Source organism: Lissotriton helveticus, chromosome 2_2 (genome assembly GCF_964261635.1).
Source record: "Lissotriton helveticus chromosome 2_2, aLisHel1.1, whole genome shotgun sequence".
NCBI classification, from domain to species: domain Eukaryota; kingdom Metazoa; phylum Chordata; class Amphibia; order Caudata; family Salamandridae; genus Lissotriton; species Lissotriton helveticus.
In genome coordinates, this window is record NC_136060.1 from 245,949,139 (window position 1) to 245,969,811 (window position 20,673).

General features: G+C 46.8%; 1 long non-coding RNA gene across 1 annotated transcript in view; it reads left to right on the top strand.

Moving 5' to 3' along the window:
- LOC144821386 (uncharacterized) overlaps window positions 1-18,533 on the top strand; it is a 64,339-nt gene extending 45,806 nt beyond the window's left edge. The window contains exon 3 of the long non-coding RNA XR_013608343.1: window positions 18,147-18,533. This is a non-coding gene — a long non-coding RNA (uncharacterized LOC144821386). The remainder of the gene's footprint in view (window positions 1-18,146) is intronic.
- Window positions 18,534-20,673: the final 2,140 nt, after the last annotated feature.

Consider the following 20,673-nt stretch of genomic DNA (forward strand, 5'->3'; position numbering starts at 1 on the left):
CCTTGTCTATCCAGGAGGGGTAATTGAGAGGTTTCCCTTTGTATGTGATGGCTGTGTTGTGCCATAGAGACTCCCACTGTGATTGTCGGAATTGTTGTGGTAGATATTTACTGACTTTTAAGAGAGCCATTTTAGTGTTTTTGAAGATTAGAGCCGGGCCTAGGTTGGGGCTGGGTTTGACAGTGAGTAGGGCGCAGGGGCTGAGCCCCTTCAGTATCGATTTTTCTACAGACAGCCATACTGGGCTATAGTCCGGCTGGGAGGATATCCAGTACGACCCCTGTTTTGCTAAGAAGGCTATTTGGTATGTTTTAAAATCCGCCAGATTAACTCCTCCTAATTTCTTATCCAATCGAAGTTTTTTTAAACTAATTCTTGCTTTTTTGCCCTGCCATAGAAAAGCCGAGATGTGTTTATCTACTTTAGCATGGAATTCTTTGGAGAGGATGAGTGGGAGCATCGTGACGAGGTAGTTAACCATGGGGGATATCATCATTTTTATGGTTTCAATACGGCCCCACCAGGTGATGAAACGGGGTGACCATCCGTCCAGCAGATTTTTGATTTTGTTCAGGATTTTGTTTTCGTTATGTTTAAGGGTACTCAATATCTCATCTGTGAATTCGATTCCCAAATATTTAATTACTCCTGTTTGCCAGAGAAGGCCGGAGTCGCCCAGCACCTCTTTTGAAGTGTGGACATTAAGAGGTTTTACTTCGGACTTATCCCTATTTAATTTGTATCCGGAGAGGGAGGAGTATTTGTCTATCGAGGTCATTAGGGCAGCAATGGAGGTAGTAGGGTTTTCGGTCGCTATCAAGATATCGTCTGCATATGCAGCTAACTTGACTCGCGTGTCCCCAAAGGAGATACCCGCGATGTCTCTGTTAGTTTTGATGTCTGTAATGAGGGGCTCAAGGGCTAGGAGAAAGAGTGCTGGTGAGAGAGGGCAGCCCTGTCTTGTACCTTGGTAGAGACGGAACGGTTCCGAGAGGGTGCCGTTTATAGCAATCCTGGCGGAAGGTGCCGAATAGAGGGCCATCACCATCCTGGTATAGGTATCGCCAAGGTTGAAAGCGTACATACACTGGTGCAGAAAGGACCATGAGACCTTGTCAAATGCCTTTTCCGCGTCCAAGGTTATTGCTACCATTGGTGTGGGAGAGGATTTTGCTTTTTCTAGGATATGGCATAGTAGTCTTGTGTTGTCGTTGGACGTCCTGTTCCTTAGGAAGCCAACCTGCGAGGGGCTAATTACTTTGTGGAGAATGGAGTTTAGTCTGGTCGCCAAGATTTTAGCATAAATCTTGCAGTCCAGATTTATCAAGGATATGGGACGGTAATTTTTAGTGAGTAGTGGGTCCTTCCCCTCTTTTGGCAGTACTATTATCGTGGCTTCACTCATTGATGGAGAAACACCGCCATTGTTTGCAGTGGAGTTAAAGAGTTTTAGGAGTGGGGGGCTAATTTGGTCCGCAAAGGCCTTAAAAAAGGGTGCAGTGAAGGCGTCTGGGCCGGGGGCTTTATTGTTCTTCAGGGCGTTAATCGCTGCTTTGATTTCTGAACCAGAGATTGGGGAGTCCAGATGGGATCTGTCAGTTTCCGAAAGTTTCGGGAGGTGGAGTGAAGAGAGGTAATCAGCGCAGGCTGTTTCATCTAGTAATTTGTCATTTTTGTAAAGGTCTTCGTAGAATTTTTTAAAAGTATTAAGGATGTTAGACTGTTTGGTGTGTGTGACGTTGCCTGAATCTTTAATGGACGATATGGTAGACAGTTTCTGTTTGTGTTTGAGATAGGAGGCCAACAATTTCCCTGCTTTGTTGCCCTCGCACAGTTTCAGGGCCTTGAAGCGGTTAATCCATACCCCCGCCCGTTTGCTGGTGATGGTGTTATATTCGTATTTTTTCTTGGTCAACGTATCAAAGACGGTAGAGTCAAGCGGGTTGGATTTGTGTTGGGTTTCTAGTGTGCTAATCTGCTGCTCTAGAGATTCTAGCTCTTTATTGAGCGCCTTGTTTACCCTTGCCCTAATTGTGATGATGGTCCCGCGGATTGTGGCTTTCAGAGCATCCCACAGGGTGGTAGGTGTAGTGTCGGGGGTGTCATTTAAAGAGAGATATTCCTCAATGGCCTCCGATATTAATAATTTGTTTGTGGGGTCTGTAAGTGTCTCGTCATTGAAGCGCCATCTCCTTGGAGGTAAAATCGATCTGGAACCAGCCAGTTTGGTTCGGATACAAGCGTGATCAGAGACTAGTTTGGGGGCTATCTCTGTCTCCTCTATAAGGTGAGTGAAGGGGCTTGATACTAATATGAAGTCGATACGTGAATAGGAATTGTGAGGTGCAGAATAAAACGTGTAATCCCTACCGTCTGGGTTTTGTAGGCGCCATGAGTCTTTCAGGTGGTATCTGTCACATAGGCGAAGGAGGGCGTCATGTGAGCGGGAGGGGTGGAAGGCACATTTGGATTGCCTATCGAGGATCGGGTCCAGGGGGAGATTAAAGTCACCACCCACTATCAACAGGTCATCCGTAGGGATAGGTTCTAGGGAGCGGGAGACCGATTCCCAGAAATCTGGGTCGTCTGCGTTTGGGCCGTAGATATTTAGTACATGAATGGGGTCATCCTCCCTGAGAAGATTAGTAATGGAAAGTCGGCCTACTTCGTCGTGGGAGTGTGAGATTAGAGTAAGGTTCGCTTTTTTCGCTAAGATGGTAATAACCCCTCCTTTTTTGTGGGATGCTGGTGAAGACAGGATGTGTGACGCCCAATGAATATTGAGGAAACGTAGATCGTCTTCGGACAGTTTGGATTCTTGCAATAAAATAATGTCTCCCTTGGACTTGGTAATGTACTCAAGAATTTTCCTCCTTTTTACCGGATGGTTTAGGCCCTTAACATTGAGAGAGACTATTGTGAGGTCATCGGCTATTGAGTTTATCTTAGCCATTGGGGATGAGGAACGTCATTGAGATAGTGCGCTGTGATCTGAGGCAGGCAGTGGGTAAATCCCCCGGCTGCACAGTGTGGGCAACATGTGGGCCAATGTGAGGACGCATAGTGGACTGCAAAGAAATACAATTGACATTTGTGGCATAGGTAACCTTAAGAACAAAACAGCATAGAACGTACAGAAAGGAATCTAAGGCTCTTTGGACCCTTCCAGCTCCATTTTCTCCCCTCCCTACCCCCCCCTCTCCCAACCCCCACCCTCTGTCCCTCCCCCCCTCCCCCCAAAAACGTACATCGGGAGTGCGACGGCAGACCCGTGCAAGGCGGAACTTTGGGATACTTAGAAGATAACTAGAAGCTTCCAATCTTAAGATAGAACACTGTAGGAATAAAGCTTGAGAAATTTACATATGTCAACTAGTCAACTAGTACAAACAGCCACGACGGTGAGCGGAGAGGCCCGCGAACTTAACCGTGAACATGGGCGGAATGAATAAACTCTATGAATCCGTTAAATCTATAAATCTATAAATCCAAAACATTGTAACTGATCTGTGATGGTGAGCAATAAGGAGCATTTCTGAGCAGTAAAGAACAATATTATTACAACAAGGTTACCTCCTTCTATCAGGCACAGACCACATTGCAAAAAATCTGACTTAGGGCTACAGCCATTTCTCACCGCAGCAAACTAAGTTGTAGAGAAATCAACGTAGCCTATAACATGAAGATGCAACGTGCGTGAATAGAACACATAAAAATAATAATGCATGGGGCACAAGGCCTACTCACATTACAGATGTGGATACCTGTGGAAACCTGTGGGAACCTGTAACCGCAAGGTAAAGACTATCACAATTAAAGTACGATAATGACACTTTACACTCGAGATTGAGATTGAGAATGAGCCTGACTGCGTGTGAGAACATATGATATCATGTCTTCCTCTTGTTCGAGAGGCCTAACGCTAGGTCCATTTCTTGTTCCTGACGGTCTTCCAGAAGATCAGCAAGGATTTTGGGGTCAGTGAAGTATCTCGGATGGCCGTTGAAGACGATCCTGAATTTCGCTGGACCAGCAAAGGAAAAAGGAATGCTTTTGGATCTTAGCCTGTCTCTGAGCTCCAGGAACCCTTTGCGGATTGATACCGTGTCTCTAGAATAGTCTTGTGTGAAGATGATTCTATGGCCTTCCCATGTGATGGAGTGGTTTCTTCTCGCGAATTGGAGGATCATCTCTACGTGTTGAAATCTAAGTGGTTTGCAGATCAGTGGTCTGGGGCCATTGGAGTTCCTGGTAGTGAAGGTGGGGATCCTGTGTGCCCTATCCAATTCAAGGCCGTGTGGGAAGTTCAATTTGGTTATCATGGGAATCCATGATTCAAGGAATGCCACGCAGGAATCCGCATCCTTTTCGGAATTCTCTGGCACACCAAAGATCTTGATGTTTCCTCTTCTGTTCCTGTCCTCCAACTCTGCATTGTGGCGTTTCATCTCTTCCGTGATCTTTTGTAGACTTTTGATTTTGGCGACTGATTGCTTCGATATGTCCTCCACGTCGCTTATACGTTGTTCAGCTGCGCCCAGGCCATTATTAATTACATTTATATCAGCTCTGATCGCAGTGAGCTCCAGTTGCATCGAGTCGGTGTTGGTTTTGGTGGATTTAGAAAGTTCATGTAGATCTGCCATCTTCCTTAGAATCATTTCTATATTGGCTGCCATGTCGGCCTTACTTTTGATGGGTGAGTCCAAAAGACTTTCAGGTTTCACTTTTTTAGGGTTATTCCTGCCCTCTATATTCGCCATTGTTGCCTGGTATTTGTTTGCTCACGTCGGGAGCCTGCTCGACTTAATCGCTGTAAGAGGGCACCGCTGGTTGACGAGGCTGGGCACCTATGTGCTAAGAGACGGCAGTGGAACTATTAATACTATTGGAAATTGATCGCGTTTGCTGGGAGCCAGCCAGACCTTAGTTACTGTAGGAAGACACTGCTGGCTGTCAAGACTGGGCACCCACGCAAAAGGAGAGACGACTGCAGGAATATTTACGCCCCTGTGGCCACCTGAGAGGACAGGACCAGGTTCCAATGGATGTATGACCCTGGATATTGGTTACTGGATTGCGGATGAGCAGGGTGCAGAGACCAATTAGTGCCTGTTAGCGGAGGTGTGCTGCTCTTGTAGCTCATGGGTATGGAACTCCTCTTAGGGTGTTAGTGCAGCCTGTGGCGATGAGGTCGGACAAGAATCCCCGCGTGGGCTTAAAGATATAGGCTCAGGCACTGGCATACATAGACAGAAGTGGCGAGGCAGGTAGGGCTGCACATACCTTCACTTGGAAGTAGGTTAGGTCTCTAGATGGCAGAAGATGGCAGCAGATGGGCTTGTGGAGGACCCTGAAGCTCACCGAGGGTCTGTGTGCATATTCCTCGTGGAGATCGCTATCGGCACCGCCGCCATTTTAGGGTCAGGCGCGTGGAGCCGGGTGATTCCTACACAGCCGATCACATACCTCCCTCCGATGGCATTTGGATACCGGCTGTGGTTATCTAGGGCTGTGAGTCCTTTACTGCCGGCGGGGGTCGTTTGCAGACAGTAAGAGCACCTTCAGCTCTCTCGGGGATCAGGCGCTGCAGCCGCGACAGGGCGCCGCCATTTTGGGCAAAGCCCGGGCGAGGGTCGCGCGGCTGCCCGAAGGCCAGCAAAGTCCCTCAAAAGCGGTCTCAGTCCGATATCAGGTCATCGGTGTGTGCAGCGAGGGACCGGGTGCAGGTGCTGTGGATCCGGGCCGAATCGCGCCGCTGGAAGCAGTGGTAGCATAGAGCTCGCTCTCCCTTCCCGCGGAGCACTCGATTCAGGCGGCCATTCCTCCTGCCATCCAAGCCACGCCCAACGCTGTGCATTTTATACTTCGCATTCTGTCTTATGATTGTAGCAGTACATATCTATTGCATGAGAAATAAGACATTTTGTTTTTTGGACACAAAATGGGAAAAAAGTGATGCAAATGAAAGCATCTGGATTTTTCCCTACAAATGGTATTAAAAAGGGTTTATGTGGCTGAAATCATCATTTCCCAGCTTTTAGGGAATGACAGACTTTTGTCAGAAAACCAAAATGTTTTATACAGTTTTGGCATTTTTCTGGGACATAGCCTATTTTAGGTATTTTTTGTGCTTTCAACCTCCTTTCAGTTAATGGTAGACATGGGTATGAAAGCAATAATGGATCCTGGGAAGCTACACATTGTTGAAAAGAAGACAACATTCTAAATTCAGCTTGGTGTCATTGTGTAGATCCTTTAAGGTTTCTTTATAGAAACTAACAGTTAAATATAGGAAAAATTGAAAATTAGTTTAAAAAACCCAGCCTTTTGTGTCAATTTTTTTCACCTGTAACTTCTTTTAATTATGACAGCTCTTTGAAAGCAATATACAGTTACATCCGCTGGACCTTACTGGTTGTGGGGATATATAGGACTTGTAGGTTCACCAAGAACGCGACGAACCCAGAGCCAAAAACTGAGCAGCGACTTGAAATGTTTTTTTATTATGTACCGGGTATATAGCAATTATTCTGGGAAAAAGTAAACATGAAAAAATAGGTATGGAAGACAACTATGTATTTCTGAAATGGGAACAAATTATAGAGTTTAGAAACAGTAGATATTTGCACATTTCCGAAATTGGGAATACTGATACTATTATGAGTATTTTCAAAATGACTTCTTTTTTACACAGTGTCTTTCATTTGGAAGGCAGAAATGCATCGCAAGTCAATAGGTAATAACAATTGCTTTACAGATCTGAATTACCCTAAGTCTCCCGATAAAAATGATACTCACTTGTGTGGGTAGGCATAGTGCCCACGACAGGAAACGGCTCAAAATGCAACATGAATGCACCGCAATTTCACAATGAAAAATAGCCCTTTTTTGACAAAGTGCCTAGCTGTAGTTTTTTAACCCTAGCTCTGCCGGCACCTAGGGAAACCTAGCAAACCTATACATTTTTAAAAACTAGACACCCAGGGGAATCCAGCATAGGGTGACTAGACTGGCTCGCACCAGGTTCTGTTACCCAGAATCCCTTGCTAACCTAAACAATTGTCCAAAAAACACATTTCCTCACATTTCTGTGGTGGAAAGTTCTGGAATCTGCGTGGATCCACAAATTTCTACCCACCCCGCATTCCCCAAAGTCTTCTGTGAAAAATGGTACCTCACTTGTGTGGGTAGGCCTAGTGCACGCAATTTCACGTATTTAAAATATGATATGGAAACTGACAATCTTTTCGGTCATTATACTTGTGTGATATCATGCAACTTTGTTTAAGCAGTTAATTGTGTGTTGCGTCTTACTGGAGGGGGGCTATCCCTTAAGGAAGCACTCGCACATGTTAAGTTCAAGAGGGGAGGCTTTATTGCCAATGATCCGTCCACCAAATTATAACGAAGAATAACGAAAGTACAGGGTCCGGTACAAGAATGTCCTTCTTTGCTGCACCGGTTCCAGGACAGTCTGGAGGGGTGGTTCACCTTCTATGCTCCGGAAGGAGTTCCAGGTTGGTTCCAGGAGTAAAGGAAGACCCAAAACAAAAGAAACCAAGGGTCAGTAGATGGCAATTAAGAACCAAACTGCAAGGGTGGGGGGAGATAGAATGAGAGGGGATCACCGTTCCTGCTACATGGGCGGAAACCAAAAAAAGCGAAGATAGAAGCGGTGTCCTCCCACTCTGCTACCTGTTCCCTCCTGGTGTTTTAATTAAACCCAGGACACGCTGACATACCTGTTCCAGCCACCCTCCTCCTGGTGAGTGGTGGGTCATAGCTCTGTGTCAGACTCTGACGACGCTTTCTCCTGGTTCACGGGATGTTGCGGCGACCTCCGGTGCACGCGCAGGTGAGCGGTCTTCAGCGGGCTGCTGATACGGCATCTTCTCCCTTCCTGCCACGTCTCTCAATTCTTCTGCAGTTCTCCAGGCTGTACCGATGTCCTCCCTCTTCTGTCCGCCAGTGCCATCAGATAGGGTCCACAAGGCCGACATCACACCTTCTAGCTCGTCCTCCTGCCGGCCTCCTGGATGGTTAAAGGGACCGACCTCGTCCCGTACCTGTGTTATCAGGATATCGGCATGAACAAGGGACCCAGAGTCCTGCTCCCCAGGCTTCTCCCGACACACCCTTCCCCCAGGATTTTCCCGACTGGGGGAAATACGGAATCGGGACAGGAAGTCCGCATTGCCTTGTTCGGTGCCCTCACGGTGTTGGACCTCAAATTAAAAGGGTTGCAGGGACAAAAACCACCGGAGTGCCCGGTGTTTACATCCTTTGTTTTTCTATAGCCAAGTCAACGGGGCATGGTCAGTGTATAACACAAAGGGCCTGCCTTCATGGTAATACCTCAACTTCTCTATCCCCCATTTTACTGCCAGACACTCTTTCTCTATGGTTGGATAGACATGCTCCCTGGGGAAGAGCTTCTGACTGATGTTCAGGACAGGTCTTTCCAGGCCCTCGCTATCAAGTTGGGACAAAACAGCTCCCATACCTACCCCGGAGGCATCTGTTTAGAGGATGAATGGTTTACGAAAATCTGGATTCTGTAATGCCGGTGAGGTGGTCAGGGCCATTTTGAGAGTGTGGAAGGCCCGTTGCTCACGGGCGGTGGGCGAGCGTAACTGTGAGGAGGTGCTGACATTTTTAGAAGGTCAGTTAGAGGAGCCGCTTTAGCTGCAAACTGAGGGATTAAATGCCTGTAATATCCTACCAAACCCAAAAAGGCCCGAAGGTCACGTTTGGTGGTGGGGAATAGAGTTTCCTGTATGGCTTTTACCTTTTCCGTTTGTGGTTCTATTAGGCCCTTCCCAAGCAAATACCCAAGGTATTTAAACTTCTGAAAGGCAAAACGGGACTTCTTTGCATTGACATGCAAGCGCGCGGATTGGAGTTCTGTAAATATAGCCTCTAGATGTCTCAGGTGTTCGTCCCAGGTCTTGCTATACATCACTATGTCATCTAAGTAGGCCGATGAGTAGGCCAAATATCGTGCCAGGAGAGTGTCAATCAGTATCTGAAAACTGGCTGGAGAGCCATGTAAACCAGAGGGCAGGACAGTGAAGTGAAAAAGAATATTGGGAGTGGAAAAAGCGGTCTTCTCCTGGTCCTTGGGGTCCGGGGGGATCCGCCAATAGCCCTTGGTGAAGTCGATGGTAGAGATGTACCGAGCCTCACCAAGTCTTTCTATCAGTTCATACTTCCTGGAAAGGGGATAGCCATCCTGTTTGGAAATGTGGTTCACCTCTCTGAAGTCAATACAGAAACGGATGCTACCGTCTGGTTTTGGTACAAGCACGATCGGTGAGCACCAGTTACTGTGAGATGGGACTATTATCCCGGACTCCAGCATCTGTTTTACCTCCTTCTGAAGGGCATGACGTCAGGCACCCGGTATGGTAGTTCTTTTATGATGACACCCTCTTGAGTGGGGATAGAGTGCATTGCCAAATGTGTACTCCCGGGGTGGTCGGAAAACAGATCCTGAAAGGATTTGAGTGAGGCACAAATGTCATTTGTGTGTTCTTGGGTCAGCTCGTCGTTGATTACGGTGGACTCGACGGTGGATGACCTGGTATCCACAGTGGAGACCATGTGTGCTTATTTTGGTGGAGGCCCTAGCCACTTCTTAAGAAGATTAATGTGATACATCTGTGTTTTGGTCGCTGTGAGGTGCAGTAAGTGGTTTTACCTATTTTACATATCACTGGAAAAGGACCTTGCCACTCTTTCTTTAATTTGTGGGTGGACGAAGGAAGTAGTATCAAGGCCCAGTCCCCTATCTTCAGTTCTCTTAACCGTTTGCCATTATCATATGTCTGTTTTTCTTTTACCTGGGCTTTCTCCAGGGAGTCGTGGGCGAGGGTTCTTAATTTGTGGAGGCGGGCTTTGACTTGGTTGGCATACTCGAGCAAGGTATGGGCTTCTTGAAAACTGTCTTTTTCCAAGGTCTCTTTGGTGATTTCCAGGAGGGTTCGAGGTCTCCTTCCAAACAGTAATTCAAATGGGGACACCCCAAAGCTACTTTGGACCTGACTTCTGAGAACAAACAGGGCCAAGGGAAGAAGCTGATCCCAGTTGTTCCCATCTTGTGTAAGGAATTTTTTAAGGGTTAGTTTGAGGTTGCCGTTGTACCTCTCCACCAGACCATCTGTCTGGGGATGGTACAACGATATTTTTGGAACAAAAGAAGGAGTATCCCCTACAGAAAATAAGAAGAATAGTCTGGAGGGTAGACCTTTTGGCAAAAAGGAAAAGTGTATCCTTTTATTTAAAACCCCTCACTCACCAGCCTAGCGGTGACATGCTTCATCATCGGGGTCCACCCTGGTGGCCTAGCGTCACCGGGTGTGCTTCGACACCTGAATCACAGTGGAGCGGGTTGTGACTGTAAGTGCAAAAGAAAATATGTTAAAAATTGTCCTGGTTTAACTCAAAAATATAATTTTATTGTGGAGCAACTGAACAATGTTAAAAAATAAATAGTGGCGAGATGCTGGTAGGCAAGTTACGACCGAGTCATCTCTATATGTGTTGGTGTGTATTGGTCGACATGTTTCTACCAATGGGCGAGTGCCCGGTATTCCTCAGGACCGAAAGACAGGTAGACGGAAGGTGTGGGCCCCCTAAAAGGCACACCCTATCCTGATCCCCTGTTAACCCACAGGCAAGTTGCTAGGGGTGTATGTGCTCAACTGAATAAGTGAGCAAGCAGAAGAAAGTTGAAAAAGAGACCTGTGGAGAAAAAGGAGGAAAGCAAATTTCAATTATGATCACGTTTACTCTCCTGTAACGTCGTGGAGTGTCTCTATGTTGTGAAATACCATGCCATAGAGGTTCATATCAAACCCTCCGGGTGAAGAACGTAACATCCGAAGATGCTGAGCATTTGTATTGATCAATAGGTGCGTGCATAGCTGCATGCATTATGCTTATCGTAATTATATCAACTAAGTGACGCACTCATAGGGTGCGTGCAAAATAACATGCGTGCTTATTGGGTGACGGTATGTCTATATAATCACCTTAGTGCGCAGAACTTGCCACCTCTGATTTTGGCGCGTTTAATAATGCACTGCGCAGAACATGCACACACAGTTTGGAGAACATTTGCATGCAGAGAGCTGGTGTAGAAAATGATGTGATCCCTTTCTACTAGGACCAGAGGTATGGGGCCGCCCTTGTAAACCCAAAGAGATCTTCTGTAGATATAATATAATATACTAGCAAGGGAGGGTAAGACTGAGGTGCGATTTAGCCTTCCTCCCTTTAGCATTTTAACATGCTTTCTCCCTTTGTATTTTATGGAATAGTAACTATGCTGATAACCTTGTTGCTTATAATATGTTTGTTTGTATTAGCTAAGATACTGCGCTTGAGAACACGCAATAAAATTAATATTTCAAACTTGCACGTGTCTTCATTTACTCCTCGTTTTGGACTGGTATGATAGTATAACGAAAGAGTGTTCATGTGTTCCACGTTACATAAGGTGTTTTAAGTCCATGTTCTGGGTTGTCTAATCATTGGGGGTATGGAAGAACCAATGAGACACTGATTGCTAGTCTGGTAGGGGATTTTGGATACTAAGGTGAGTTTTGGTACACCCTAATTCACTGAGGTTCCAAGTCTCTATGCACAGTTCTGTGTAGGAGCAGAATCCCTGCGACAGCAGATTTAATCATAGCAATGGACGTCTGTATAGCCTTAAGTGTGCTCATAACCGACTCCAGGATAATATCTAACGGGGCTGAAGGATACGTGGACGAAGGATCTTTGGCGGTCTGGGTAGCCTCCACAAAAGTTAGTTGACGTGTTGCTTTGCTGGAAGCCCTGGCTGTCCCAAGGAGGTTTGAAGGGAGAGAATTACTAGAACGTCTGCTAGGAGCCTCACTGAGATAATCCACAATTGGCCACCGAGGCAGTGGAAGCACAGGCAGATTCCAAAAGGCAGGCTTCTTGGAACAGGAGTAGAGGGCAAAGCAAGACCAGAGGATAGGGAACCCATGGGAGAGACCCTGAGGGGGGACTTGTCATTAGGAAGGGCACCATCAGTAAGTATTAGCACCCCACCGAAGCACCCAAGCTCGGTTCTTGCAGAGAGAGCCACCCAGGTGGCTGGGCTCAGCAGTAGAAAGGGGTCCAGGAGAATAGCAGGAGGCCAAAGATGTCAGTAACCCCAGGCAGGCAGAGCTCAGAAATGATCAGGCAGCCACTTACCATACCGGGCCCCACAGCAGCATATGCATGGAACCTCAGGGGACAGCTGTGGCACCTCAAAGAAGCTTCCAGTGGTGGCTAGCTAGGCTGTCACCCTGGCAGCATCTGCACTGTTGGAGGAAAGGAGGCCAGGAAGAACAAGGTTCGAGAAGAGGTTCCAGGGCCCATGTGTCCTGGAGGAAAGTGTCAAATAGGCTGCCCTGGGGTTGTGGTACACCACAGAGGCAGGCCAGAGTCCAAGCGCCATTAAAGCAGGGCTGGAGGAGGAGGCAGAGAGCCATCAGGAAAGACTGAGGAGCGGCAGCTTGCCGGCTGTGGTAACCAGCAGCACCAGCAACGCACCGATGGTAAGGAGGCAGTGGGCAAGGGAAGCGACCTTTACTACGCGTCTTTTACTTCGCATGTTTTTAATTAGCATGCCTTTACTTCGCAATGTTGTTTACTACGCGTTATTTTACTTTGTTTTTCGTTTTTTAAAATTAATGTTAAAGATGTAAAATTATTTATGGTTGAAGGTGAAGAGAGGGACCACGAGGAGAGAGAGGTAAGTGGGGCAGTGTAGTTAGGGTAGTGTATGTACGAATATAAATTAGCAATAGTTCAAGCTAAATCAGCCTATTTTACAAATAAAATTCAATCGGCCTCCAATACTGCTAGAGAACTATTTAAAACCGTCACCCATCTGACTAAGTCCCCTTGCGATACTGTCTTTAGTCCCAACCAGAATATGGTGACAAGGATCGCTACCTTCTTTCAACAGAGGGTTCAGGCAGTATATGATGACCTGAGTACTTCAGCAGTAGATTCTCTTACCGACAACAGTATGACCGCCACACACTCTCATCCCAGCTTCTCCTGCTTCCCTCTGTTAGAGGAGACGCAGGTGGTGGACCTAATCACACAGATGAAATCAGGATCCCCGCTAGATCCCTGTCCACCGTATGTACTGCATATGATTCCAGAGACTGTTTCAGCCACCCTAACTCCCCTGTTAAACAAGGTCATCACCTCAGGGGAATTCCCTAGCAGCTGGAAGAAAGCATGTATCCGCCCCATCCTTAAGAAGGACACGCTGGACCCAACCGAACTCAAACATTATCGGCCCATATCCTGCTTGCCCCTACCAGCCAAGATTCTGGAGAAAGCTATGAATAAAGAAATGATGAGATATATAGACTCTAATAAACTATTAGATCCCTCACAACATGGTTTTCGACCGTGTCATTCAACTGAGTCCGCTCTGATCATGGCATCGGAAAACATTAGAAGGAGGTTTGAAGGGAGAGAATTACTAGAACGTCTGCTAGGAGCCTCACTGAGATAATCCACAATTGGCCACCGAGGCAGTGGAAGCACAGGCAGATTCCAAAAGGCAGGCTTCTTGGAACAGGAGTAGAGGGCAAAGCAAGACCAGAGGATAGGGAACCCATGGGAGAGACCCTGAGGGGTGACTTGGCATCAAGGAATGTGTGGAAAAAGTGCGAAAGTGCACTTTGTGACACCCCTCCTGCTGAGGCTATCACCCCCTGGAAACTACCTGATGCCAAGAGCTGCAGTGAGCACAGGAGCTGGATGTGGGTGGGGATGGTTTGTGTCCTGCGTGTGGGGTGTTCAAGGAGGGGTTTGAGTTCCACAATTAAAACAAGGATACTCTCTTTATCCAGTCTGTAGTGTGTGTAGATGTCCTCCTCTGTGCACTGGAAGATGGAAATGCGCGCATGGAATATCCTCTCCTGGCGTCTTCTCCTCTGTGCAGCAGCTCTGGGTCGCAGCCTCCTGGCTATCACGTACAGCCCAGCCATTGTGGAGAGGTCTGTTGCATTCTGGGGCTCCTTAAATAGTTTGCACCTGGTTACCACATGCTCCTACTTAGTGGTAATTGTGATTCTCTAAATTGCAATTTTCGAGAATTCACAATTTGTGAATTTTTCATACATGCCATTGTGATTCCTTACTTTGCGATTTCCCGTTTGCGAATTTCGCTATCTGAGAAATCGCAAAATCGCAAGGAAATTCGCAGATTTTTGGCTCTCGCAATGTTAGGAATCGCAATTTTTGCTATTTCTCCTTTTGCGAGGCTCTTTGGCTTCATACATTCCAAATAGCAAATTTTTATTCGCAAACGCTGTTTTTTGCGAATTGCAGCGTTTGCGAATGAAAATTGGCTTGATACATATGGCCCTGAGATAAGAGCACAGATAGTGCAAACATCCAGTGTCTCAGCTTCATGCAATGGGCAGTTTACAAACCCTACAAACCTTCAAAGAAGTAGAAACCTTCTTAAAAAAGATGTAAACCCTAGTGTTAATTAAGCTGCAAAATGTAAGGGCACATGGATGGATGTATCTGTGAAGAAATGGGGTTCGAATATGAGGTTCTAGAGGGACTAGTGACTATCTTGAACACTAGAAAAGTTCTGTGGTATAAAAGAAGATGGAAGAGTAAAAGGAAGCAAGCTTATTCTTAACATTTAGCAAAAAACATGAAATAAGAAAAGACACATTTTCAGCCACAACCGGGGCATGCCCAATTCCCACTTTGAGTGTCAAGGGAAAAATATGATCAGCAGAATAACAAAATAAGATGCCAATGGATCAAGAGAGGTGTTCTCAAGGACAATGCTGCTGGGTAAAATCCTTATGCTAATTAGAAATGGTAGAAAAATTTGAGAGGTTTGTACTTAATGTGAATGATCTGAATAACAAATGGAAATCAGGGGCTTTCATGGCTATTTTGCATTATTGTAAATATAATGTTTGCAAGAGATTCATATTGCGAGAGAGGTGGACATACGCCGCAAGCAAAAAGGGTGGCTCCTGAATGAAGCTCCCGAGCCTCCCATTCCTTACGGTGGCTTATCTCAGGCCAGGGATGTCTTTTGGCTTGATTTCCACCCCGAAGTGTCCAGCCATTCTCCTGACCACTGACAACCCAATGTGAAACCAGGCAGCTGGTGCGCGTGGCAGATGACTCATCACGGCCTAAGCCGTACCGTGCTCTCATACGCCTGTGGACTGCGCCTTGTCGACAGGGCCTTCTCCTGCCTAATGTCATGAGTGGTGCTGATGGTGGCCTACTTCTGGCAAGCCGCCACCCGGGCGTGTTTGCCCAACGTATGATGGTACTTAGCATGCATTTACATAGCATGCTTTTACTTCGAGGTTTTTACTTCGCAAAAGCATTTACTTTGCATTTTTTTAGTACGCATGTCATTACTTCGCAAAATTAGTAATAACATTAGAATTTGCTTTTCTTAGCGGTACCTTACTTCGCATGTTTTTACTACGCATACAAAGTTTTTTGGGGTTTTTTGTAACCTAACCACTGGGACGGGATGCCAGGGAAATAGGGGATTTGGGTGGGTAATTAATTTAAAAAATATCGGTTAACTACAGCACTACCCTAAAACCCTTTACAAACTACCCCCTACACTACACATACACTACAACACTACCCTAAATCCTAAAACATACCACATACTCTACACATACACTACAACACTACCCTTAACCCTAAAACACTACCCTACACTACACATAAACTACAACACTACCCTAAACCCTATAACACTACCTCCTACACTACACATACACTAGTACACAACCCTAAAACACTACCCTACACTACACATCCACTACAACACTACCCTAAACCCCCTACACTACACATACCCTACTACACTAACCTAAACCTTAAAACACTACCCTACACTACACATACACTACAACACTACCCTAAACCCTATTACACTACCCCTACACTACACACTACCCTAAACCCTATAACACTACCCCCTACAAAATATCAGTTAACTACAGCACTACCCTAAAACCCTTTAGAAACGATCCCCTACCCCAAAACACTACCCTACACTACATGTACACTACAACACTACCCTAATACACAACCCCCTACACTACACATACACTGCAACACTACCCTAAACCCTAAAACACTTACCCCTACACATACACAACAACACTACCTAAAACCCTAAAACACTACCCCCACACTGCACATACACTACAACACTACACTAAACCCTTTAAACACTACCCTACACTACACGTACACTAAAACACTACCCTAAACCCTATAACACTACCCCCTACACTACAAATACACTACTACACTACTCTAAACCCTAATACACTACCCTGCACTACACATACACAACAACACTACCCTAAACCCTAAACCTCTTTCCCCTACACTACACATACACTACAACACTACACTAAATCCCAAAACACTACCCTACACTACAACACTACCCTAAACCCTAATACATTACCCCCTACACTACACATACACTACAACACTACCCTAAACCCTAAAACACTACCCCCTACACTACACATACACTACAACACAACCCCCTACACTACACATACACTACAACACTACCCTAAACCCTAAAACACTACCCTACACTACACATACACTATAACACTACCTTAAACACTACACCCTACACTACACATACTGACTGACTGACTGACTGACTGAATATTTATAAAGCGCTCGAATGCCGCGGCATCTTGGCGCTGTAGTACAGAGAGAGCGAAGAGAGCAAGTTTAGTACTGAGAGAAAAGCCAAGTTTTTAAAGCCTTTCTAAAGCACATTTTAGATTTTTGTGAGCGCAGTGACGGGGGCAGAGAGTTCCATAGTCTGGAGACTTGGTGGGAAAAGGATTTTCCACCCCATCGAGCTCTCTTTATTCTTGGTTGACATAGTAAGTCTTGGTTGGCCGATCTCAGAGTCCGAGCTGGCAACTACCGAGGGAGAAGTTTAGTAAGGTCATCAGGTCCCTTGCCATACAAGGACTTGTGGACCAGGCAGAGGGCTTTGAACTGTATTCTCCGCCTAACTGGCAACCAGTGAAGTTCACGAATCGCTTTAGAGGTTGGATGACAGCGTGGTAAGTTAAGTAGGACCCTAGCTGCGGCATTTTGGATTGCCTGAAGTTTGGTCAGCTGTTTTTCTCCTGTGCCCAGGTAGAGTGAATTGCAATAGTCCACACAGGACATTACCAGGGCACCCATCACCGTCTTTTTTAATGTTGACGGGATGTATGGTAGGATTTTCCTGAGAATCTTGATGGTATAGAAACAGGAGGAGGTCACCTGATTGATTTGCGCTTTACAGGAAAGATCTTTATCTAGCATAAAGGCCAGATTCCTAACCTTATCTACAGAAACAGGGCATGAGCCCGCCTCAGGAGGCCACCAGAGGTCGCTCCAAACAGAAGGTTTTTGGCCGAACTCAATTATCTCGGTCTTGTCCGTGTTTAATTTTAGAAAATTACCACTCATCCAATTTTTTACACAAATGAGGCATGTCTTAAAACACTCTGCTGTTGCTTCAATAGACTGAGATACTGACACTACAATTTGAGTGTCGTCGGCGTACGACACTAATTGTAGGCCATGAGATTGGATTAGGGCACCCAGCGGAGTGACATACAAGTTGAACAATGTAGGTGACAATGCCGAGCCCTGGGGGACCACCCCTGGGAGGGAGAATTCATCGGATTGGAAGCCTTCCCAGTGTACCTGCTGAGTACGGGAGTCCAAAAAGGATGTCAGAAGGGTCAGAGCCGTGCCTGCAAAGCCTAAGGTCCTCAATCTGCTTAGTAGGGCCGAATGATTTACGGTATCGAACGCCGCTGTAAGGTCTTATAAGATCAGGGCTGTTCTACCACCCACATCATCACAGACATTGTTGCAAAATACCCAGGCTGCACGCACAACGCTTTCATCTTCCGTCACAGTGGGATACACAGTAGACTCACAAGTGGGGAGTTTGGCGAGGGATATTTACTAGGTAAATGCATTTGAACAGAGGCCACATTTTGTAAGACTAGCATGTGCAGAACTGTGTGTAACCATATCCATTCCATCCCACCTCACAGGTGACAGTGCGTATGCGGTCCGGGACTTCATACTGACGCCCTACCTGAATATTATTATTATTATTAATCCTGCCAACGCTGGGGAGCGGCGATACAACAGAGCACACATAGCAACCAGAGGCACCATTGAACGCACATTCGGGATACTCAAGAGCAGATTCGGATGCCTCCACAAGAGCGGAGGGGCACTACAATCCAGCCCCCAGACCTGTTGCAAGATAGTGGTAGCATGTGCCATGCTGCACAACATCGCCACCAGGAAAGGCACACCGGTGGAGTTCAGTGAATCCGATTCATCTGACGTGGACGGGCCTGGCCCAGGACGTAGGCCAGCCGGTGTAGCTGGTGCAGCTGCTGGGCGCCAGAGGCGAGATGAAATTACACACAACTATTTCTAGGTAAGTAAATAAGACACAATGCTAGATCGCATTAGTGCGACTGTGTTTTATTCCTTAACTGCAGGATCAATGATGTCACACAGCCTGAATGACAACCAATGTCTCTCCCAATGTCCAGCACATGTTATTGTCACAGTGCTAAATTTAAACAGGAGCAATAGTATAAGTACAGTGGGTAGCTGCACCCATCCAGTGTTCACATTCGCTGCACCTCACATGCAACGCTGTTGTGAGGAAACCCCTGTTTGGGGTTGCACAGAGCCCTCCACAGTTGGGCCAGTAGGCCTAGTGTTACGGGCACTACGGCGCCTATCCATGGTGGGTGGGGGGGTGGCGCTGATCCTCCCTGATAGTGCGTCCTCTTCATTGGGAGTCAGGACACCAGGCCCAGTAGTGCGAACTGCCCGCAGCTCATCTACTGCTGATGTGATTTGCACCAGAGCCCTAGCAACGTCCTGGCTGTTGTGGGCCACTTCGCGCTGCATGCAGATGCTGCGCCTGGATAGGACATTGGTGGCAGAGGACAAGCGGTTCACCGCACGTGTGTATAGGTCCAGGCGCTGCATCTCTCTGCGCCTAGCAGCACGGTCAGCCTTCATTTCTTCACAGAGTGCCTCCAGGGCACCTGTCATGCCTCTGAAGCCTGCCCTCACTTCCCTCTGTAATGCTTTAATGTTTTTTGCTTGCAGGCGCTGTACCTGCAACATGTGCATCTCCAGGCCGGCAAAGACTGTTTCCTCCCCAGGATCTGCCCCACTGCTGGATGTGCGTGACCTGCACCTGCTTGTGACTTGTGGTATTGCGTCAGCACGTGCAACTTCTTGTCGCTGTGGCTGTGTTGCCTCAGGGGGCACATTGTCATTGCTGTCCTGGCCCTCGTTCTCAAATGGGGGTAGTGGTCGGACAACATGTCTCCTGCGTTGTTTTGGAGGGTTGACGGGGCTGTCCTCCTCCTATGTGTCCTCCTCTTGCCCTGCTGCTTCTATGTTTGGGGAACCTGCCTGTCTCCCACTGCCTCTAGGCTGTGTTCCAGATGGTGCTGTGGATGTAAAAGCACACATTTATTAACTGTTCTGACTTGCACTCGACAATGATTAAATATCACTGTTTGGGATTACATGTGTCTTGTATTTGCCTTTCCTGAGGTGCACATTCTATTGGGGACTGGCTGGGTGTACATGCACCACTGTTATATACATGTGACTACATCTCCCATAATGCATTGCTGTGTGTGCTTGGGTACCTTCCCTGGACTTTGTCCTGTCCTTGGCTCACTGCTGGGGGGGATTTGGGGGGTGTCAGGGGTGTGATGGCATGCTTCTTACCTGGTCCTGGTCCCTGATGCTCGGAGCAGTCTAGGTCAGCTACGCCCATGACACTTTCAGGTAGCAGGGTCCCCTCTACCAGTTCCTCCAGAGGTGTGCTGTCAGTGGCTATGGAGGTTCCTCCACCGGTCTTCCTGGACTGCTCCAGCCTGGCAGCCACCTCCTCCTTAGAGCGTTGGCGCAGGTCATACCATCGCTTCCTTAGATCGTTAACACTCCTGTGTGTCACCCCAACAGCATTTACTTTCTGCTGAATGTCAGCCCAGATGCGCCGCTTGCGTGTTTCAGGCACCCTGAGTTATTTTTTCCCGAATAGCTGTTCATGGCTGACCAACATTTCTTGTATTAAAACCTCCAACTCTGCCTCAGAGAATTTCTGCTTTCTCTTCCTCTGCACTTCAGCCTGCTGTTGCTGCTGTGTTTCCTGGCTGGCCATGTCTCCACTTTCTGCCATTCTGTTCAAAACTGCTGAGTTCACTCTCCAACACTCCTCTCTCAAACTGTGAATCAGCAACTCAGGTGCAGCATGGGTAGTCACACTTCCTGGTTGTGATGTCATCAAGCTGCACCTGAGTTTCCGATTGGCAGATTTGCGAAATTCACAATTTCCAGATATTTTTTGTTAAGGAATCGCAAAATCGCGATTTTTTTAGGTTAAGGAATCGCATTTGGGGATCTTGCAATGTAAATAGCGATTTTTACAGAACCGCTATTTATTTGCGATTTCTTTCATACATACCATTTTGCGATTCCGAATTTGCGATTCGGTAAAAATCGCATTTCAGAATCGCAAAATGGTTACTT